At 34.4% G+C, this 15567-nt stretch overlaps 1 protein-coding gene across 3 annotated transcripts in view; it reads left to right on the top strand.

Moving 5' to 3' along the window:
• The window catches only part of TMLHE (trimethyllysine hydroxylase, epsilon), a 64416-nt gene that overhangs the window by 43281 nt on the left and 5568 nt on the right, over nt 1-15567 (top strand). The gene's annotated exons all lie outside the window — the stretch shown is intronic.

The following is a 15567-nucleotide window of genomic DNA, read 5'->3' as shown; positions in this document are numbered from 1 at the left end:
ACCCGGAAGAAAGAGTGGTTCAGCCACCTGATATCAGAGAAGTTTGCTGATTTAGCCAGGCAGGAGCTGGTCTAGAGTTGCTGAGCAAACAATAGGCCACCCTTCCAGAGTACAGGCAGGCAGGGGAGCAGGCAATCAGCAACTGGTGGTGTGAGTGTGCAACGGAAGCCTAGGTGCCAGTGAAAGCATGCAATCTAGGTGCTCCTAAGTCTTCCTGCTTTCACTGGCACTCAGACTTACTTTCAGTGTGTGATCCCACAGAACACAGGAGGCCTCCTGCAGGTCATTCAGGGGCTCTGGTTTACTATGTTGAGAGGGCTGTGGAAAGGTTGTCACCAGGATGAGGCTGCAAGGTGGCATAGGGACCGTGTCCTGGGCCCTGAGGGCTGGTGCCACCTGATGCCCTCACACCCACACAGCAGAGACCTGGCTAGGGCCAGAAATAGCAAGAGAACGTCTTTCTCCTGCAGTGTCCCTCCAAAGCCAGCTACTGAGAAAGTTTAATGTTGTACTCGCTATAAAGGAAAAATGCTAAAAGGAATTCTTAAATCAAGAACATGTATTGTATGTAAGGATGCATTCAGAACTGAGAAGCAATAAATTGGTAGCTGATACATATACATAGCTGGTTTCAGCTTAATAATATCATGTTGAGAAGTTTTGCATCTAGGTTCAAGAGGGATATTGGTCGACAGTTTTCTTGTTTTGTAATGACTTTGTAAAACTCTGGTTTACCAAAGAGTTTGTGTGGTATTAGTGCTATTTCCACCTTAAATGTTTGTTAGAATTTACTAGGGAAACTGTCTGGGAATGGAGTTTATTTTATGAGAAAGTTTTAGATATTAAATTCAATTTTTTATGTATATATAGAGCTAGTAAGATTTTTGTTTCCTCTACTGGTTCTTTCAAGAAATCTGTACATTTTATCTAAGTTGTCAATTTATTTTTATCTAAGTTGTCAGTTTTCAATTTTTTTATCTAAGTTGTCATAAAGTCATTCATAATATTCTCTTATTCTTTTCATATAATGTCTATCGTCTCTGTAATGATGATTCTTGGTATCAGTAATTTTAGCTCTCTTTTTTTCTTGTTTAGTCTAGCTAAACGTTTACCAATTTTGTTTGTCCTTTCCAAGAGCCACCGTATTGCTTTGTTAATTCTCCCTATCGTTTGTTTCTATTTTATTGATTTATGTTATCTTCATTATTCCTTTATTTTTACATACTTTTGGTTTAATTTATTCTCATTTTTCTAGTCCCCCAAGGTAGAACCTTAGATCATTGATATTATACATTTAGTCTTTTTTAATATAATCATTAAAAACTATGTTTGTACCTCTAAGCCTTTTTACCTGCATCCTACAGATATTGATGTTTTATTTTCATGATAATTAAGTACAAAATATTTTCTGATTTTGCTTATGTGTTCTTTCTTTAACCATGTTATTTTGTATTCTGTGTCCTCTCTGATTTTTTTGACTAATTATTCCGTCAGCCACTGAGAAAACAACATTAAAATATCCAAATAATATGGTGATTTTGTCTATTTCTCCCTTTAATTCCATCAGTTCTTGCTTCATGTTTTTTGAGTATCTGTTATTAAGCACATACTCATTTATGATTTTTATGTCTTTCTGATGAAACAACCTTTTGTCATAAAATGTCCCTCTTTAACTTTGTTTTGAAGTCTATTTTATCTGAAATTAATATAGCCACTCCAACCTTCTTATACTTACACTTTGCATGCTATTTAATTTTCTATCTTCTTTTTCTAACTTATCTATGTTTTTGTATTTAAATAAATGGCATATACGTACTTCAGTCTTGCTTTTTTATCCAGTCTGACAATCTCTTTTAATTGGGATATTAAGTGCATTAACATTTTTTAAACCTTTAAAACATTTTAAAAGTTATTTGTATACCATAAAATTAATAGGTTTTAAGTATATAATTCAGTGATTGTTATTGTATTTACAAAGTCATGTAACCATCATCACAATCCAGTTTTTGACATTTCTGTCAACCCAAAATGTTCCCTCCTGCCCATTAAGCAGTGACTCTCCCATTCCCTCACCCCCACCCCATCCCATCACAGCCCCTGGCAATCACTTATCAACTTTCTGTCTGTATGGATTTGCCTATTCTGGACATTTTCTGTAAATGGAATCATACAATACATAGTCTTTTGTGTCAGCTCTCTTTCACTCACTTAGCATAATGATTTCAAAGTTCATCCATGCTGTAATATGTATCTGTTTAATTGCTGAATAGTATTCCTTTATATATATCACATTTTGTTTATATATTCAACAGTAATGAACATTTGGATTATTTCTAGTTTGGGGCTATTCCAGATAATGTTGCTATGAACATTTGCATACAAGTCTTTATGTAGACATGTTTTTTTCATTTCTCTTGGGTAGATTTCTAAGAATGTAATTGCTGGTTCATATGGTAACTCTGCATTTATCCCTTTGAGGAACTGCTAAACTGTTTTCCACACTGGATGTACCAGTTAACATCCCTGCCAGTAATGTATGAGGCCTTCAGTTTCTCTACATCCTCACCAGCATTTGTTATTATCTGTCTTTGATTATAGCCATCCTAGTGGGTATGAAGTAGTATCTCACTGTGGTTTTGATTTGCATTTCCCTGATGATTAACGATGTTGAACATCTTTTCATTTGTTCTTTCATTTTGCTTCTTGGCCATTTGTACATCTTCTTTAGTCAAATCTTCTGTCGATTTTTAAATTGTATCATTTGTCTTTTTTTTTCTTCCAGTTTCATTGAAATGTAATTGACATACAGTGCTGTATAAGTTTAAGGTGTGCAACATAATGATTTGACTTACATACATCATGAAATGATTATCACAGTAAGTTTAGTGAACATCCATCATCTCATATAGATACAACATTAAAGAAATAAAAAAATATTTTTTTCCTTGTGATGAGAACTCAGGATTTACTCTCTTAACAATTTTAATGTATAACATACAACAGTGTTAATTATATTTGTCATGTTGTACATTACATCCCTAGTAATTTTTTATCTTACAGTTGGAAGTTTATACCTTTTGATCATCTTCATCCAATTCCCCCTCCCCCCTCCACCCTCTGCCTCTGGTAACCACAAATCTGATCTCTTTTTCTGAGAGTTTGTTTGTTTGTTTGTTTTTGAAGTATAATTGACCTACAACACTATGTTAGTTCCTGGTGCACAACATAGTGATTCGATATTTCTATACATTTCATACCGATCACCATGATAAGTCTACTTACCATCTGTCACCATACAAAGTTATTACATAATTATTCATTATACTCCCCACACTGTACATTTCATACCCATGACTCATTTGTTTTGTAACTGGAAGTTTGTACTTCTTAATGCCCCTCAGCTATTTCTCTCATCCCCCTTCCCCTCTCCCATCTGGCAACCACCTGTTTGTTCTCTGTATCTTTGACTCTGTTTCTCTTTTGTTTTGCTTGTTCATTTGTTTTATTTTTAAATTCCACATATAAGTGCTATCATATGGTATTTGTCTTTCTCTGTCTGACTTATTTCACTTAGGACAATGCCCTCTAGGTCCATCCATGTTGTCACAAATGGCAAGATTTTCATTCTTTTTTATGGCTGAGGAATATTCCAGTGTATGTGTGTGTGTGTGTGTGTCACATCTTCTTTATCCACTCACCTATTGATGGGGCCTAAGTTGCTTTCATATCATGGCTACTGTAAACAATGCTGCAGTGAACATAGGGGTGCACATATCTTTTCAATTTAGTGTTTTTGTTTTCTTCATATACATACCCAGGAGTAGAATTGCTGGATCATATGGTAGTTCTATTTTTAATTTTTTGAGGAAATTTTCTACTGTTTTCCATAGTGACTGCACCAATTTACATTCCCACCAACAGTGCACGAGGGTTCCCTTTTTTCCACATTCTCTCCAACACTTGTTATCTGTTATCTTTTTGATAATAGCCATTCTGATAAGTGTGAAGTGATCTCTGTGTTTCTATACACTAACAATGAACAATCAAAAAGAGAAATTAAGAAAGCAATCCCATTTATAATTGCATCATAAAGAATAAAATACCTAACAATAAATCTAATCAAGGAGGTAAAAGACATGTACCCAGAAAACTACAAGACACTGATGAAAGAATTTGAAGATAATACAAATTGATGCAAAGGTATACCATGCTCATGGCTTAGAAGAATTAATATTGTTAAAATGTCCATACTACCCAAGGCAATCTAAAGATTCAACGCAATCCCTATCAAAATACCAATGACATTTTTCACAGAACTAGAACTATAATTATACAATTTGTATGGAAACACAAAAGACCCTGAACAGCCAAAACAATTTTGAGAAAGAACAACAAAGCTGGAGGTGTCACGCTCCTTGATTTTAAACTGTACTACAAAGCTACAATAATCAAAACAGTATGGTACTGTCATGAAAACAGACAAATAGACCCATGGAACATAATAGAGAGCCCAGAAATAAACCCATGCACTTATGGTCAATTAATCTATGACAAAGGATGCAGAATATGCAATGGGGAAAAGACAGCCTTTTCAATAAATGATGTTGGGAAAACTGGACAGCTACATGCAAAAGAATCAAACTGGACTACTCTTTCACACCATATATAAAAATAAATTCAAAATGGAGTAAAGACTTAAATATAAGACCTGAAACCACAAAACTTCTAGGAGAAAACATAGGGAGTATGCTCTTTGACATTGGTCTTAGCAATTTTTTTCAATATATCTTCCTCAGGGAAGGGAAACAAAAGCAAAAATAAACAAATTGGACTACATCAAACTACAAAGCTTTTGCATAGCAAAGGAAGCTGTCAATAAAATGAAAAGGCAGCCTACTGAACGGGAGAAGGTATTTGCAAATGATACATCTGTTAAGAGTTAATATCCAAAATATATAAATAGCTCATACGACTTAACATCAAAAAACAACTCAATTTAAAAATGAGCAGAGTACCTGAGTAGACATTTTTCCAAAGAAGACATACAGATGGCCAGCAGGCACAGGAAATGCTGTTCAACATCACTAATCATCAGGGAAATGCAAATCATTTGAATTCTTGTTGGTAAGTTTTATGAGTTCTTTAAATATTCTGGATACAAGTTCCTTATTGGATATGTCATTTACAATTATTTTTCTCCCAGCGTGTGGCTTGTCTTTTTACACCCCTGTGTTCTTTTGTTGTGCTAGAGTTTTAAATTTTGATGATATCCAAATTATCTATTTTTTCGTTGCTTGTGTTTTTCTGTCTTGTATCTAAGAAGGCTTTGCCTAAACTAACATCATGAAGATTTACTCCTGTGATCTATTCAAAGAGTTTCATAGTTTTAGCTCTTACATTTATCTCTCTGATCCAGTTTTCAGTTAATTTTTGTTTATGGTGTGAATTAAGGGTCCAACGTTGTTCTTTTCCTTGTGGGTGTTCAGTTGTCCCAACACTGTTGTTGAAGAGATTATATCCTTTCCCCTTGAAAGGTCTTTGCACCCTTATTGATAATCAACCAAATATATTATATATATTATTTTTAATCTTTTGTTTTCTTTTTGCCTGATCGTTTTTTTTTCTGTTCCTCCTTACCTACCTTCTTATGGATTATTTTAATACATGTTTTGAATTATACTTTAATTTATGCACCATGTAAACATTTTTTCTGGGAGCTTTCAAGATTTTATGTTTGATTTGCAGCAATTTGTCTGTGATATTCCTAGGTGTGGTTCTCTTTATTTTCTTCCAAATGGGAATTCTCTGAGCATCTTGAATCTATAAATTTATGTCTTTCACCAAATTTTGGTCATTATTTCTTAAAAAATTTTTTCTGCCCCCTTTTCTCTCTTCTTTTCTGGAACTCCAGTTACACACATGTCAGACCTTTTGATATTGTCCCACAGGTCCCTGATGTTTTGTTCATTTTCTTTTCAAAAATTTTTAAAATCTTTTCTTCAGATAGATCAAATGAAATTAGCCAGTTTTCAAATTCACAGACTCTTATCTGTCAGCATCATTCTGTTGTTAAGTCCATGTAGTAAATGTTTTAATTCAGATGTTGTATTATTCAGTTCTAAAATTTACATGTGGTTCTTTTTTATAGTTTCTTTTTTCTTTGCGGACAGTTTCTATCCCTTCATTACAAGCATATTTTTCTTTACCTCATTGCATGTAGTGATAATAGCTGCTTTAAAAATGTTGTCTGATAATTCCAACATCTGAGATATATAAGGGCTGACGTTTTTTGATTGTCTTTTTCCTTTGATAATAGTTCACATTTTCCTGGTCCTTGTTACATTGAATAATATTGAATTGAATTCTGAAGAATGTGAATATTATGTTATTCGGACTCTAGATTATATTTCTCTAAAGAATGTTGATTTGGGTTTTTTTTTAGTAGGCAATCAATTTAATTGTGCTCAGATTTCAAACTCCGTTCTTTGATAGTTCAAACTTCAGTTATTTTAGCTCTAGATGTAATACTGGGAGTTTCTCTTGCACATGTGAAATTCAGGGGTAATCCACATATTTGGGTAGCGCTTATAAAGTTTTGTGCTCCTCTTCTCTGATTCTCTCCTTTCCAGGTTTTCCTCTTCACCTTCTGGTGGCAGTGGATTCCCCAAACTCTGTCGTTTGGTTCTTCAGGACAGAAAGACTGAGAGATTTCTTTTGGGGTTTTAACTGCCCTGTATGGTGAAGGCTGTAGCATACCCTCAGGCTAGATGCCATGAAAATGGGAAACTCACCCAGTACAGTTTCTTTCTTTCCTCCCCTCCAATATCTGCCTCTACAGTACCTTTGGATAGTTGGTTTTTGTATTTTGTCCAGAGTTTTAAATTGTCACCTATGAGAGGAACAGGTTGATGTAATAGGAGTTTACTTAGCCATTATCAGAAGCAGAACACAGTGCTCAATATTTTTTAATAAAATAAAAATATAGCATGCTTAGGCATTCTCTGGCAGTTCAGTGGTTAGGACTCCACGCTTTCACTGCCACGGCCTGGGTTCAATCCCTTGTTGGGGAACTAAGATCCTGCAAGCTGCGTGGCATGGCTATATATATATGGCATGCTCTGTATATAAGTAAGCTTTTTCTATAAATGAGACATTATAATAGGTGCAATACCTATTCACATTTTAAACCTTATTAAAACATTTTAGAGCAAGGGGTATTAAAATGCAAATATTTTGGTACAACTACTTACCTATCCTTCAGCCGTTATTATTCAAAGCTTAGTCTAACCCTGTCCTCCAAGTCTGAGTATAACTTACTGTGAAGACTTTCATGGTTTCTAGGGCTTATTTTTGTGGCTTGAGATAGTTAACTAGTGTTTATTTTAGCTAACATTATTGACCACCTATGTGTCAAGCACGGTGTTAGTTCATAATATATAATACTTCATATAATCCTGATAACCATATAAGGAAGTTATTATTATTCTCAGTTTTCTGATGGGGAAATTGAGGCTCAAGGTGATCAAATGTTTCTCTAAGGTCACACATCTGAACTGGGATTGTAACAGTGATCTGTCAGAGTACAGTGCCCATCAAATGCATCTTCCATTCAATCACTGAGCTCTCTGTACTTGGAAAATCTTTAATTTTCTGTCAACTAATAAGAGGAATAGTTTCATTAGGACTCCCTAGATATTCTTGTCAGATAAGTATCTGCTTTATTTGCTTTCCTCTACTTCCAGGGCTTTCTTGCATCATATCAGAAAAAAAAAAAAACAGAAAAATTATGCAATAATATAATGACATCACTTTGTGCAAAAGTCCAGAAGTCATCTTATTCTAAATATTAAAAAGTTGCAAATCCATTTTACTAATCTGTAATAAACTTTTCCTGCTGCTTCTTGCTATCAGCCTTAGAAAACAACATCATCTAATATAATATAAATAGTGAATACTAGATCTCATGTGACCTTGGACAAATCTTATCTTTATGTTCCTTATCTATAAAGTAAGATAATAATTAATAGCTGTGCTACTTACCTCACAGGGTTATCAGATAGAGGGTCAATGAGATTGTGTATATGAAAACACTTATAAACTTCAAATCTCTATTTGAAGTCAAGAGATCACAATTATGATGTGTAAAAAGTTGACCTTATGAACCAGCATACACAGGAATTAGATCATTGTTCTGCTCTCTGGTACAAACAATGAGTTAAAATATTATGGAGACCTGATTTCAAAACCACTCTGCTATTTATAAACTCTGTGGCAGGTTTAACCTAAGTTTCAGTTGCTGCACATGTGAAAGGAGGCTAATACCACCTTCCCTTCTGGGGTGATGAAAGGATTAAATGAAATAATATTTGACCAAGTGCCTAACACAGCACTGAAGGCTTCTGGAAGTGACAGTGAGTGTCAAGACCCTGGTGAAAACTATGCTTCCTCACCCATTTTTCCCTATGCGCATGGCTCCTTGAAGCCTGGGATGAAGGACTATTATAGGCATTCTTTCATTTGATTTTCACAATAGCTCTATGAGGTCAGCTAAGCAGATGTTGTTATGCTCATTTTTATATGTGAGAAAACTAAGAGTATTGGCTCTGATTGTGCCATGTACTATCTAACACTAATGGATACTGTATGATGTCCAAAAAAGGTACCATTAAATGTTTTTTTCTCTTTTAAAAGAATAGCTTTGGCAGTATCTATTAAAGCTGAGCATATACATACCCTATAACCCAGCAATTCCATTCTTAAATTTATATCAAACATAGATGAATATATATATATTCACCAAAAGACAAGTAATAGAATGTTCATATCAGCACTATTTGTTTTCTTTTTCCAGTTTTATTGAACTATAATTGACATATAGCATTGGTATTAGATTAAGGTATACAACATAATGTGTTGATTGATATATGTACATGTTGTGACACGATTACCACAATAGTTAACATCTATTACCCTTAGTTACAGTTTTTTTATTTCTTGTGATGAGAACTTTTAAGATCTACTCTATTAGCAACTTTCAAATATACAATGCAGTATTATTAACTAATTAGTCACCATAGTGTACATTAGGCCTTATCTTTTAACTGGGAGTTTGTACCTTTTGAGCACCTTCACCCATTTCACCCACCCCCCAACCCCACCTCTGTCAACCACCAATCTGTTCTCAGTTTCTATGAGTTCAGTTTTTTTATTCCACATATAAGTGGAATCATACAGTATTTGTCTTTCTCTGTCTGACTTATTTCACTTAGCGTAATACCCTCAAGGTCCATCCATGTTGTCACAAATGGCAATATTTCATTCTTTTTATGGCTGAGTAATATTCCAGTGTGTGTGTGTGTGTGTGTGTGTGTGTGTGTGTGTGTGTATTACCACATCTTCTTTATCCATTCATCTGTCATGGTTACATAGGTTATTTCCATGTCTTGGCTATCGGAAATAGTGCTACAGTTAACATGAGGGTACAGATATCTCTTTGAGATAGTGATTTCACTTCCTTCAGATATGTGACCAAAAGTGGAATTTCTGGATCACATGGTAGTTCTATTCTTCAGTTTTTGAGGGACCTCCATACTGTTTTCGATAGTAGCTACACCAATTTACATTCCCACCAACAGTGTACAAGGGTTTCCTTTCTTCCACATCCTCACCAACAATTGTTATCTCTTGTCTTTTTGATAATAGCCATTCTGATAGGTGTGAGGATATATCTCATTGTGGTTATGATTTGCATTTCTCTGATGATTACTGATGTTGAGCACATTTTCATGTACCTGTTGTCCGTTTATATGTCTTTGGAAAAAATGTCTATTCAAGTCCTCTTCCCACTTTTTAATTCAAGTCCTCTTCCCACTTTTTAAGGGTTTTTTTTTTTTGCCATTGAGTTGCATGAGTTCTATATATATTTTGCATATTAACCCCTTATCAGATATATGATTTGCAAATATTTTCTCCTATTCTGTAAGTGGCCTTTTCATTTTGTTGATGATTTCCTTTGCTGTGGGGAAGCTTTTTAGTTTGAGGTAGTCTCATTTCTTTATTTTTTATTTTGTCACCTTTGCTTTATTTGTCAAAACAAAAAAATCATCACCAAAACCAATGTGAAGGAGCATACACCCTATATTTTCTTCTAGGAGTTTTATGGTGTCAGGTCTTACATTCAAGTCTTTAATCCATTCTGAATTGATATTTATGTATGGCATAAGATAGGAGACCAGTGCAGTTGTTTTGCATGTGGCTGTCCAGTTTTCTCAACACCATTTATTAAAGAAACTTCTTTCCCCATTGAGGATTCTTGCTTCCCTTGTCAAATATTAGTTGACCATATATATGCATGGGCTTATTTCTGGACTCTCAATTCTGTTCCATTGGTCTATGTGTGTGGTTTTATGTGAGTACCATACTGTTTTGATATGATTGCTTTGTAATATAGTTTGAAATCAGAAAGTTTGATGCCTCCAGCTTTGTTCCTCTTTCTCAAGATGTTTTTGCTATTCTGGGTCTTTTGTAGTTCCACACAAATTTTAAAATTGCTTTTTCTATTTTTCTGGAAAATGCCATTGGAATCCTGATAGGGATTACATTGGATCTGTAGATTGCTTTGGGTATTATGAACATGTTAACAATATTATTCCATAAGCATGGAATATCTTTCCATTTATTTGTGTCATCTTCAATTTCTTTCATCAATGTCTTATAGGTTTCAGTGTACAGATCTTTCACCTCCTTGGTTAGATTTATTCCTAGGTATTTTATTGTTTTTGATACAATTGTAAATGAGATTGTTATCTTAATTTCCCTTTCTGATAGTTTGTTGTTAGGGCATAGAAATGAAACTGATTTCTGCATGTTGATTTTATATTTTGCAGTTTAATTTGTTTATTAATTCTAACAGTTTTTTGGTGTAGTCTTTAGGGTTTCTATATATAATATCACATAGTCTGCAAATATAGACAGCTTTACTTCTTCCTTTTCAATTTGCATTCCTTTTATTTCTTTTTCTTGTCTGATTTCTGTGCCTAGGACTTCCAGTACTATGTTAAATGAAAGTGGTGAGAGTGGGCATCCTTGTCTTGTTCCCGATCTTAGAGGAAATGCTTTCAGCTTTTCAGAGTTGAGTATGATGTTGGCTGTAGGTTTGTCATATATGGCCTTTATTATGTCTAGGTATGTTCCCTCTATACTCACTTTGTTAAGAGTTATTGTCATGAATGGATGTTGGATTTTGTCAAATGATTTTTCTGCATTTATCGAGATGATCATGATTTTTAGCCTTCATTTTGTTAATATGATATATCATATTAATTTATAGATGTTGAACCATTCTTGCATCCCTGGAATGAATCCCACTTGATCATGGTGTATGATCCTTTTAATGGACTGTTGAATTTGCTTTGCTAATCTATTTTGAAGATATTTGCTTCTATATTCATCCATGATATTGGCCTATAGTTTTCTTTTCTTGTAGCGTCCTTATCGGTTTTGGTATCAGGGTAATGATGGCTTCATTAAATGAGTTTGGAAGTGTTCCTCCTCTTCAAATTTTTGGAAGATTTTGAGAAGGACTGGTATTAATTTGTCTGTAAATATTTGGTGGAATTCACCAGTGAAGCCATCAGGTCATAGACTTTTCTTTGTTGGGAGGTTTTTGATTACTGATTTAATCTCCTTACTAGTAATTGGTCTGTTCAGATTTTCTATTTCTTCATGATTCAGTCTTGGTTGGTTGTATGTTTCTAGGAATTTTTATCCATTTCTTCTAGGTTGCCCAAGTTGTTGATGTATAATTATTCATAGTAGTCTCTTATTGTCATTTGTATTTCTGTGCTATCAGTTGTAATATCTCCCCTTTCATTTATAATTTTATTTGAGTCCTCTCTTTTCTTGGTAAATCTAGTTATAGGTCTTGTCTATTTTGTTTATCTTCTTAAAAACAACAGCTTTTAGTTTCATTGATCTTTTCTGTTGTCTTATTCATCTCTATTTCATTTATTTCTGCTCTCATCTTTGTTATTTTCTTCCTTCTACTAACTTTGGGCTTTATTCCATGAGATGTAACATTACATTGTTTATTTGAGATCTTTCTTATTTCTTAATGTAGGTGTTTATTGCCATGAACTTCCCTCTTAGAGCTGCTTTTGCTGCATCCCATAAGTTTTGGTGTGTTATATTTCCATTTTCATTTCTCTTAAGATATTTTTTATTTCTCCTTTGATGTCTTCTTTGACCCATTGGTTGTTCAGTAACATGTTGTTTAATCTTCACATATTTGTGAACTTTCCAGTTTTCTCCAAGTAATTGATTTCTAGATTCATACCATTGTAATTGGGAAAAGTAGTTTGATATAATTTCTATCCTCTTAAATTTGTTGAGACCTGTTTTGTGGCCTAGCATGTGATCTGTCATGGAGGATATTCCATGTGCACTTGGAAAAAATGTGTATTATGCTGCTTTTGGATGGAATGTTCTATATACATACATACATATATATATATATATATATATATATATATATATATATATACACATATATCTATTAAGTCCATTTGGTCTAATGTATCATTTAAGGCCACTGTTTCCTTACTGATTTTCTGTCTGGATGATCTGTCCATTGAAGTAAGTATGGTGATGATAAACTTCCCTAATGTTATTGTGTTATTGTCAATTTCTCCCTTTATGTCTGTTAATGTTTGCTTTATGTATTTAGGTGCTATTAAATTCAGTGCATAAATATTTACAAATCTTATATCCTCTTTTTGGATTGACCTCATTATCATTAAATTATAATCTTCTTTGTGTCTAATTACAGTCTTTGGCTTAAAGTCTATTTTGTCTGATATAAGTTTAGCTACCTTTGCTTTCTTTTGGTTTCCATTTGCATGGAACATCTTTTTCCATCCCTTTACTTTCAGTCTGTGTATGTCCTTGAAGCTGAAGTGAGTCTCTTGTAGGCAACATATAGATGGGTCTTATTTTTCAATCCATTCCAGCCACTCTATGTCTTTTGATTGGAAAATTTAGTCCATTTCATTTAAAATAATTAGTGATAGGGACTTCCCTGGTGGTCCACTGGTAAAGAATCCACCTTCCAATGCAGGGGACACCGGTTCGATCCCTGGTCAGGGAACTAAGATCCCACATGCCAGGGGGCAAGTAAACGCCCACATGCCACAACTACAGAGTCCACACGCTCTGGAGCCCATGCGCCACAACTAGAGAGAGAAAACCCACACGCCACAACTAGAGAGAAGCCCACACACTGCAGCAAAAGATCCCGTGTGCCACAACAAAGATCCTGCATGCCGCAACTAAGACCCAACACAGCCAAAAATAAAATAAATAAATAAATAAGTAAATATAAATAATAAAAAATAAAATAGTCATAGATACGGTCTTATTATTGCCATTTTGTTATTTGTTTTCTGGCTATTTTGTAATTCCTTTGTTCCTTTCTTCTTCTCTTTGTCTCTTCCTCTGTGGTTTGATGATTTTCTGTAGGTGTTATGCTTAGATTTCTTTTCCCTTGTCTCATGTATCTATTATAGGTTTTCCTTTGTGGTTACCATGAGGTTTATCTAAAACATCTTATATTTATAACAGTCTATTTTAAGCTAACACTTAAGTTCAAACACATACTAAAGCTCTGTATTTTTACTTTCTCCCCTGTGTTTTATGTTTTTGACATCACAGTTTACATCTTTTTACCTTGTGTAACCATTAACAAATTATTGTAGTTATAGTCATTTTTACTACTTTTGTCTTTTAACCTTCATACTGAATTTATAAGTGATTACCCACCACCATTACAACATTAGAGTATTCTGAATTTAATTATGTATTTACCTTTACCAGTGAGATTTATACTTTAATATGTTTTGTTGTTCCTAATTAGCACCTTTTCTTTTCAGCTTATATTGTAGAAGTCCCTTTAACATTTTTTGTAAGGCCAGTCTAGTAGTGATGAACTCCTTTAACTTTTGCATGTCTGGAAAACTCTTTATCTCTCCTTCAATTCTGGATGACAGTTTTGCTGGGTAGAGTATTCTTGATTGGAGAATTTTTTTTTTCAGCACTTTGAATATGTCATGTCACTCCCTTCTGGCCTGAAAAGTTTCTGCTGAAAAATCTGCTGATAGTTTTATGGGGGTTCCCTTGTATGTAACAAGTTGTTTTTCTCTTACTTCTTTTAAGATTCTCTCCTTGTCTTTAACTTTTGGCATTTTAATTATATTGTGTCTCAGTGCGGGTCTCTGGATTTATCTTCTTGGGAATCCCTGGGATTCCTAGATTTGGATGTCTGTTTCTTTCTCTAGATTAGGAAAGATTTCAGCCATTATTATTATTTTTTTTAAATAAGCTTTCTGACCCTTTCTCTCTTCTCATTCTGGGACCCCTGTAATGCAAATATTGGTCTGCTTGACTGAGTCCCATAATTCCCTAAAGCTATCTTCACTCTTTTTCATTCTTTTTTTTTTCTCCTCTGATTGGATAATTCCAATTTTCTGTCTTGGAGTTCACTGTTCCTTTCTTCCACTTTATCTATTCTGCTATTGAATCCATTTATTGACCTTTTCAGTTCAGTTACTATATTTTTCAACTCTGTGCTTTCTTTTTTGTTGTTGTTGTTGAGAAAGTCACAGTTTAATAGGCAGCATATTTGTAATACTACATACAGTATGTCTGTTTTGTAAACATTGACATCCTACACTAAATGAAATATGTAAGTATATCAAATTTTGTTATTAAAATCAGAATCTGTTAAAGGTCACTTAACACTCAGCTATTAACTGTGAACCCAAATGGCCCAGGGTTCAACTCTGTGCTTTCTGTTTGGTACATTTTTTTAAAATATTTTCTGTCTTTTTGTTTAAATTCTCACTTTGTCATGCATTGTTCTCTTAACCTGGTGTGAATCTTTTGACCATTATTTTGAACTCTTTATCAGGTAAATCATTTAATCTCAGTTTCATTAAGGTCTGTTTCTGGAGTTTTATCTGTTCTTTTGTTTATAACATATTCCTCTGTTTCTTCATTTTCCTTGATTCTCTGTGGTTTTTCACACTTCTCTCAATTTTGACAGAGTGGTCTCATGTAGGAGATGAACCTTATTGTTCAGCCCAGCTCTACCTCTTGATTGTCTCTCAAACCTTTGTGATTGTCTAAGGTGCCTTCTTTGTTCTTAGTGGCTCCCAGTAGTCGAGGGTATGTCAAGACCTGTCAGTGTCCCAAAGGGAAGGATCTCAGTCAGCACCAGATGCAGGCTGATTGGAAGCCTCAGACAGCAGTTTTTAAAGTATGCAAGTAGACCTCTTTCAGGGAAAGACTGGGAGCTGAGGGCTTCTGCTTGGCCTCTTTGCACTAAGCCGTGAAGAGATAGCCAGTTAAGAAGTGTTTCTTTGTTTGCTACAGTCCTGTGGATTCTGTAACTCAAACCCCACTGACTACCAGAGCCATGTGATCAAGGGGGGTGTCCCCTGTGCAGCAGTCACAAAAACCAGGTTACCAAACATGTATACAAGCTCATTCCAGGGAGACACTGGTGACCTGGAG

Source organism: Eubalaena glacialis, chromosome X (genome assembly GCF_028564815.1).
Source record: "Eubalaena glacialis isolate mEubGla1 chromosome X, mEubGla1.1.hap2.+ XY, whole genome shotgun sequence".
NCBI classification, from domain to species: domain Eukaryota; kingdom Metazoa; phylum Chordata; class Mammalia; order Artiodactyla; family Balaenidae; genus Eubalaena; species Eubalaena glacialis.
Note: the sequence above shows the minus strand (reverse complement) of the source record. Positions and strands in the feature narration are given on the sequence as shown.